An 8,879-nucleotide genomic window follows, 5' to 3' on the forward strand; every position below is an offset into this window, starting at 1 on the left:
CCTAAGCATGGAAGGGGGGACCTGAGAAGTTCCCTAAAGAATTTCTTGAAGCAAGTAATGTCTGAAAAGAGCTTGGAGCTGCAAATAGTCTCCTGCTGTTCAATTTTCCTTTACTTAGGGAAATGAAGGCTATACATTCATTGCAAATAAAGACTGGATCAAAGATACCCAATTCCATTAACAATTTATTTTCTTTAACAGAACAATTGTAAATAATGACTTTCTAGATAACTGCTAAGGTCACAAATAGTAATAATGCTCTACTTTATGTTTCTGACACCACTGCTTCCCCCTCAGGGAGGCAGATATCCCTTCATATAAACATTATATATATACATATATATTAAGATCTCTCTCAAGAGCTATATATAGCTTCTATTCACAGGCAAGCACCACAACCACTTATTCATTCTTTTCATGCTTTACCTGCTGTTTTCAAGGCTGCCCTGATGCTAAAAATAGCTTCACATATTAGAGGAGGGTTGCTATAGATTCAGAATGGGTGATGTTCCAAAGACAGCTAAATCCCTCTTTGCCAAGGACCCATGTGGATGCAGCTGATGGGCATCTGTGACCAGGGCTGTGATGCCCTTTCATGAAGACTCGGGCTCCAAGGATGGGGTATTTGTGTTGTTCTTAAGGCTGCACTGAACTGCAAATCAATATGAATCATGGATGTCATAATAAGTTTAAGGCTTTGTTTTTCATATGCTAGTGTTAGATCACAGTACAACAGCACCTTCAGATAGTAATAGCATATTAGCTTCTTTTTAAATGGGAGAACAATTTAATATTCTGTTGTATGGGCATATTTTTCTGTGGGCATTGATGTCTTCAAGTAAGAAAATACCAAAATGCTTCAATAGTCTTCTTACTTTTTCTAGTTCTTAACATTTGTGGCTGGATTATGACCATATCTAAGATAAATGAGGTAGTCAGAATAGTATTTTGCTTTTGTTAACAGACTCATAGAAACCTGCCAAATACTGACTCTGTTAAGTCTTTGGCAGTCTGCTGAGGTTCAAATAAAAGTTTTACAGGGAAAGAGTGGCATGGATTTACTAAACCAAGATTGATAAAATATATTAAAACAGATTCTAATATAAATCTAAATAACACAATCCATCTTTTATGAGCAGTATATTTAAGGCCAGTGTAATGCAAACTTGAGAGAATATTTCATGAAATGCCAAAGGAAATGTTTTTTCACTCAAATCTCAGTTCACATCCTGACCCTTATCTTCCATGTGGTTATGTTTTATTTCCATTCAAGAAAGACAGTCACCTAGATATGTAAATGTAAACATTTTGATTTATAACTTGCAAATTGAATGTGGTTTCAGCAAGTAGCAGGATCTCCCCCAGGGTACAAGCCGGAATATTTCCTTTTACTTGCCATAGATACTTTCCTTGGTGGTTTTTTGAGTTTGCCATTTTTACTTCTAGAGTTGTGGATATTGCACAGCTCAGTGTTGCTGGCTATAAATAACATAACTTGATATTTGTAGCTAAGGTAGACTAATGGTTGCCATTTAGGATAGTTATCTTTCTCATTCCACTTAGGTGCCATGGAATGAATAGTGTCCTGGAAATACTTTCAATAGAAAGGTTGATAGTATTTCAGTACTTCATGTCTCAATGATACTGGTGATTAAATAACATAAAATTATATTTAATTTGAAATATAATCCAAATTATTTCCAAACCCTGGCAGTCAGTAGTATACTTTTACTAATAAAAGGTCAGTTGTAGCAGAATGGCTCATGGTATTATTAATTAAATGAGGTCTCACAGCAGTACTCTATAAGCACGTTCATTAAAAACTGTGAAATAGGAATTTTTAACTGATTCATCCTACTTCAGTGCTCAGAGCCACTTTTTTATATCCCTGTATCCTTCAGTTTTCACTGAAGGATCAGTTATTGATCACCTTAACCTAGATACCAACAGCCTCTACATGCAGCTACTGTATTACTTTACTATGTAATCCCACTGAAATAATAAGATGAAGTGAGGGTTGTTTCCATCATCATTACATCATATTATGCTCTTATACCTTAGTTTTTTAAAATCTGACTGTGAGATTCCAAACAATTGACTGCAGCACTGTATATTGCAAATAATCTCTGATGTATTTTCTTTGCTTTAGGACAACCAGTGGAAAACACTGTGATGAACTCACCAGCTCCACAGTACAGTTTTCAGGACTGGTCCTCTGAATTCCTGAGTTAAGATCTCAACTTCTAAGTTAAGATGAAACACATCTCTAAAAAACAGGTGTTTTCTGGAACATATTTGCAGGAATGAGACTGTACATCTCTATTACATTAAATCTTAGACCCAGACTTCGAGGCACCTTTCTTTTCCAGGTTATGTAGAATGCTGGGTACACCAATAGTGCTTAACTGCTGGCATGATTCAGATTACAGTGACTTGTCTGTCACCTTTTTATACAGAAGACTTTAGATCCCAGACATTCCCTGTCAATGATTTGTACCTTTCCTCAATTCTCATAAGTGAATATTATGAATATACATACATGGCAGACGTTATGCACAAAAATGCATGTCAGGAAAACAGGGAATGCATATCTTTTCCACTATGGTTTAAAAATGCAATGAACTTTAACTTTGCTCATGTATTCTTTTTTCCCCCACCAAAAAATGCAGTGGGAAACAATATAATTTAAAGAAAATAAGTATATTGCTTGCTTGTCAGTTGTTTTATTTATTTCCATGTTACTGGATTTTCCTTCTCTTGCTTATTATTTGCTATGATTTTTTCATCTTATATAGTAACTCGGATATCAAACGGGAAAAACAAATTTGCCTTTCTCTTGTATTTATGTAACTGGATGCCATCAACCACTTTCCACCATAGCAGATCTAGCCATAAAAGTAAGATTAGGCATTCTTTGCTCTCTTAGGAAATAGTTCATACTTCAGGGAATTTAAGCATAATGAACTTCTAAAATCGCCTCAAATGAAAACTGGAACATGGTGGAGGAGTTAGTCCCTGTATTCCACTTACTTAAATGAAAGTTGATAAAACTAAGCAGTAGTATTTTGTACATACTAGTAATTACTTTTAAATTAAATTCTGATAGGCTGAAGTCACTACTCTTTTTTATGCATGCCTCCATGCATGTGTAATCTTGTAGTGAGCTTTGTTCTGAGCAGAGCTGCCAGACTAAGCTCTGGAGACCAAAATCACCTGCCACACAACAAACGTGGAACTAGCAGTGACAATTAAAGGACACCAGACAGGAGTCTACATAATATATCTCTAGAGGATTTATTTAGTAAAATTCTGTATGTTTTTCAAAAATAAGCCTAAACTTCAGAGATAATATGGGGAGTTGATTCTAAGAATTATTTTTTTATGAAAGTCTGATTTATTATTTCCATAACTGAATCAGTCATACCTGTCATACCATTATTATTTACAATCAGTCAGGGTCATACCATTACTATTTATATTATGCATCTTAACAAGGGCTTGCAGAAAACTTTATTTTAATGATATTTTTTGAAGTACACTGAAGTTTTAGGATCAAAGTTGACGCTTTGAGTGTTCCCTTAAGTGCAACGAAGTGAATGGATGAATGAAGCAATCTGATTTTCGAGATATTATTATAAGATTCTTACGTAACTCTGTAGTCACAGGCAAGAAAACTAAAACAGATATTGGGAATTAAAACAGTTATAGTTCTTCTACAGTGTATCTGTGATTCTTTAGCATGTTAAGAGTGGAAGTAATGCTACCATCAAATAAACTGTTGAGCAGGACTTAAACTACTTCAGTCCATGATAATGAAGATTAAGGCTGCTCTTCTGTCAACAGTAATGAAAAAATCTTGTTAATTATGTGTGAAGTTGAGAGGCCTTCTCTTCATCGTACGAGGTGGAGCTAAGGGAATAAATCAGGTTAGGCTGTATTTTCTAACATTGTGCCCTAAACTGGGATTCTGTTTACCAAATTGATCAGCTGAGAAGAAGGGTGCAATTTCGTCATCTTTGATTTCTTGGGAGATTTTCAGATCAACAGAAAGTTTCAGCTATATTTTTAATAAGAGCCTTTGATACTTGTTTTTAATCTAAGAGCAGAACAAGTTTAATCTGGAATTTGAGATGTTCACTGTTGTCTTCTTGAGCTTTCCATTACTGTTTATTAAACTAACTTCCAAACTTTGGTCTCAAAATAAATGCTCTGTAGACAGACAATAGAACCAGCACCTTCAGTGCACTAGGCAGTAAGTAGTTGTGGAGACTGGCAGTGATTTGTTCATCCTAGAAGTAGAGGAGCCAGGAATAACAAAGGTCTATGGGTCAAATTCTACCTCATATGTCCTTCTAAAATGCCATCATCTGTCAGATCTGCCTTCAGATGTACAAATTTTCAAAAGAACTGTTTTCCAAATTGCTTATCATATTGGAAGTCTTCATGTTCTAGAAATTCTGTCTCCACACAACATATCTGACATTGATATCCAATGGTGTTAAACAGGAATAATTAAGAAGAAAATGTCCACAGATAACTGGAATTTAGGAAATTCAATACTCTTAAAATAGGATTAGATATCCTATTATTAGTTCTATTTTATCTTATTAATAAGTGAAATGCAATACAATGATTGTGGCTACTTATACAAAGGTCTGGGATTTTGGAACAAGGAAGGAAACTGATGATCAGTCAGATGCTATTTTTTCAAAGGCACTTTTCTAACAATGATTATGCACTGAAATGCTAATTGCAACTTCAAAATAGCATAAAACTGCACAGCTGATCTCAAAATAATGGACACAGCATGGGCTTGTCTATGATTACTTTTTGTAACTGACTCGATACTGGAAATATCTTTAAATAAAGAAATTCTTTTCTTGAATAAATTACTTTATCAGCCAAACAAATAAAACTGCATTTGCCTTTTAGCACAGCAACATTGACATCTAGTGGCTAGTTAAGTTTCATGTTTGATATTCCCTGTATGACAAAAAAATGTGGAACACACCATTTATTGAATTGGACAAAACAGATATGCACTGCAACAGCCTGCTATCTCCACATAGCCTCTAGATGATTACAGAATATCATTAGTCTTTAATGACTAGTTTGGAGTGACCAGTGCCAGTGATGGGAACTGGTGAGCATGAGTCACTGCCCCTCCTGAACAGCCCCACTGGTTTTCCCTGACTGTCAGGAAGACTTAAACTTGGGAAACAGTTGCCTGATTGTAGTGTATACCTTCCTCAGGGCTTGTTGGGAGGCACACTGCATCCCTGAAATTGTACGGGCGTACCTCTAAATGAAAAAGAACTACAGTTACTGAATGTGATGTTATTGGCATATGTGAACATCCATTTTTAGCTTTACTTGTTTTTTCTACAAATTACTAGGGGGCTTCAAATAGGAGGAGATAAAAATCTGGAACATGACAGATGCCAAAGTACTGTTTGTACAATGAAGACACAAAAATAAATGATTTGGCAACTTACTTCATAGACATGTAGGAGATAGGAAGGTGCCAATATCAAAAAACATTAGAAAGTAATTTCCTCATTTGTCAACAAAAGAACTGACTTAATGGAGAAAGAGGAAAGATTAGACAGGACAAATCTCAATTTTACTAGCATTCTTGATGGTTCCACATTACTGTCTCATAATCAAACTCAAATGTAGTCCCCAGCAAACAGCTCACAATGGATGTGGTTGTCAATGACTGCCCTGCCTTGCTCTTCATACCAGTGGTAGCTGCCTCTTCTGGCCTGCTGGCAAAGCCTTCTGATTTGCTTCATGAAAAATTAGAACAATTTTTTAATTGGCTAACTAAAGTAATTTTGATTCAACAGATCAGAGGCCATTGAGTTTAAACAACTTTACCAGAAGATCTTACGAGGCAATCATCTTCTCCAGGAAGGCTGATGTGTTTCTTCCTGGCTAAATACTGTTAAGGACTAAACAGCTATGCTTAGTATTTCTTAAAAATACATAGAGAAATCTGAGTCTGAAAAAGAGCAACAAAATGTAAGAGTTCTCCAATACATAATCCATATAGAAAGGTTAAAGTACTTTTTTAAGCTGCAGAAAGGGAAGACTGTGGGGATATATGTCTTCCAGAATTTAAAGATGTTATTCAAACGATGATCAGTTCTTGCTTTCTGTACAAACTAGTGCAGAGCATTAAAAAATTATTGCAAGTAGCAACAAAGAAGATTTTTCTTAGACAGTAGGAAAAACCCCTTTATACCTAAGAGGTTAATAGATTAAGGTATTTAAGCTGTGAAATCTCCTATACTAGAACCTTTTAGGAACTGCTCAATAAGTATGTCAGGTATAATACTTTGAATTCTGCATCTCTATAATGTATGTACCATGTCTGACTTAAACTTTTTGGATACACCAGGTCTCATACTTAGCCCATTCTAGATTTAGGGCAGAACTAAAGCAAAAGGTACAGTGATGTTTTCTCCTTTGTTGACCATGAAGTTCAGGGCTACCGTAATTTACGACTATTGTTTCACATTACTGCTGATTTAAAAGAGCAGCTGCTGAAAGGGCAGCCTATGTTTCTCACCTCCCACTTCCCTCCTGTCCCATCCCTCCATCCCTAACATTTTTTTGCCCCACCAGGATTACTCATCAGACATCACAGCAGGATAGCCACAGAAGCTAGGGTGGCAGAAAATTAAATTTTGTAGTTCAGCAGGAGTGGTCAGATGAGCACTAGGGCCAGTTCAAAAGAAATGTTCTCTTCAGTGGCAGGTAACCCAAAGATTGACTTGTAAAGGAAAGCTGTGTTCCTAAGGTTTGGCTGTACAGTCATTGAAATCCAACTTAAAATGGTAGCACCTCCTGCCCCGTAAAGAATGATGCCCATCTCATCAGTTCTTTTTCCTGTATCTTCCAGTCGTGTGGGACTCATATGACAGAACTGCCTTTTTGGTGTCAAAATATACTGTTGTTAAAATTAAACTACGGAGATACTCCCATTGGAGCAAAGTATAATACACACACCAAGAGCTAAGGGCACATTCAGTTTCAACTACCAGTTTATTTAGGAGGCCATTTCTGAACCCATTCCCCAGCTGTAGCTTACTGTAGCCCACATAGAAAAAGCAGTCAGGTGATGTTCTAAAGCAACACAGTCAGACATCAGAAAAGCATAGCATAGCAAGATGAAATTATCTAGCTGCTATTCTCAGAAAAGCTGTTTATAAAATAACTTCAGCATCTACAGCAGTTGCTATAGTTGGACTCACTGCAGAATTTTCCTGTCCCAGAAACTGTATTTTTTCTATATGCACGCTTTTGTGGTCACAATACAATGCCAAGAGATTCAAGAATTGTAAATCTTTCCTCTACCTTTCCCACTCTTCTTCAAAGTGCATAATCAATGATATGTTGGCCCAGTTTCCAGAATCATGTCAGGATTCATTCACACTAAAGCAGTCTGTCATTTCCATAAGACAGGAACAACAAAAAGATGCCTGCTATTACAGCTTTGAGGGTATACATTATTTATTTTGATATATTTAAATTATTAATTAGGATAATTCCATTTTTGCAACAGAGTCTCTGCCCTTTAGAGGAAAGGGGCCACATTCAGTAGGACTTCAGCAGAATACTGCATGCACTCAAATAAGCACAGTGCCACTCAGTTTCTTTCCACGGGACACTTTAGCATCATCTTTACATCCTTCACAGTGATAATGACGTAACCAGTAACACAAACACTAGGTCAGGAGAAAAAATAATTCTGAAAACAGAGATTCGGTAGCCAAGGTAAGGAGATACACTGTCAGCTATGGTGTGTGACTGCCTTACTGCGGAAAAGCAGCTACCTACAACTTGTGTTTTACAACTGGCATATTACAAGGACAGCAGCAGTATTCAAATTTTTAATATTTCTCTGTATTAAGTGTATCTGTGGTTTAACTATTCAGGAATCAATAACACAACTGGAAACTAACACAGTCCAGAAGAAAGTACCTGTGATGAATTACAGTATTTCAGACCTCAGCAGTTCAGGTTGTGTTTGATGGGAAACTATCAATTCCTTGCCAGCTAATTGCTGTATCTGATGACTTAATGCCAAAGATTGGTGCTTCCCAGCTACTCTATCAGAAAACGTTTTTGGTTTATAAAGCTCCTTTTTATGATGCAACCCACAGGCTCCCAAACTCTTATCGCCCAGTTGCCGTCGGTCCTCACATGGAAACTGAGTCACATACTGCCTTTCGTTCTTCTAACTGCGAGATGCGACTGAAAAGAAGAGAAGCCGCTGGCACAGGCAGAAATCAGTATTACAGATCGCCGTGCCGAGGCTGCGATCGCGATCTGTGCCGCGCCGAGGGCAGCGCGCACCTCCCGGGCACGCCTGGCAGCTGCTGCCCATCGTAGAGCGCCTCCCAGGGCCTCCCTCACTGAAGGGTCCCCTTCTCCACGAGAGGTCCCTTCCAGAACAACGACCCCCCGCCTCCCCGATCCTTCCCGAGGGACCCTTTCCGCCGGGCCCCAACACCCGCAGCAGGGTCTAAGCCCCTGCCCCCACGACAGGAACTGCCCTGCCCGAAAGCGCCGGAGATGGTGCGGGGGCGACCCGGGCCGGGAAGGAGAGGGGCGCACTGAGGCCTCCCTGAGCCCCTGCGGCAGAATCCTACCTTCCCAGAGGCGGAGACCGCGGCAGCCGGGGCCGCTCACCGGGTTCCCGGGCAGGGAGACTCCCCTCGCCCCTAAACATGATGAGCGGCTTTCCCCTCCCCTCCCGTGCCGGCTCGCCCTCGCCCTCCCCCGCGCCCCGTTGCCCCGCGCCGCCCGCCCGCGGCGGAGGGAGGGACGGAGGGAGGAAGGGAGCCCTCGGTGCGGCCCTGCTCCGCCTC

This window comes from Coloeus monedula (genome assembly GCF_965178545.1).
Source record: "Coloeus monedula genome assembly, chromosome: 8".
NCBI lineage: Eukaryota > Metazoa > Chordata > Aves > Passeriformes > Corvidae > Coloeus > Coloeus monedula.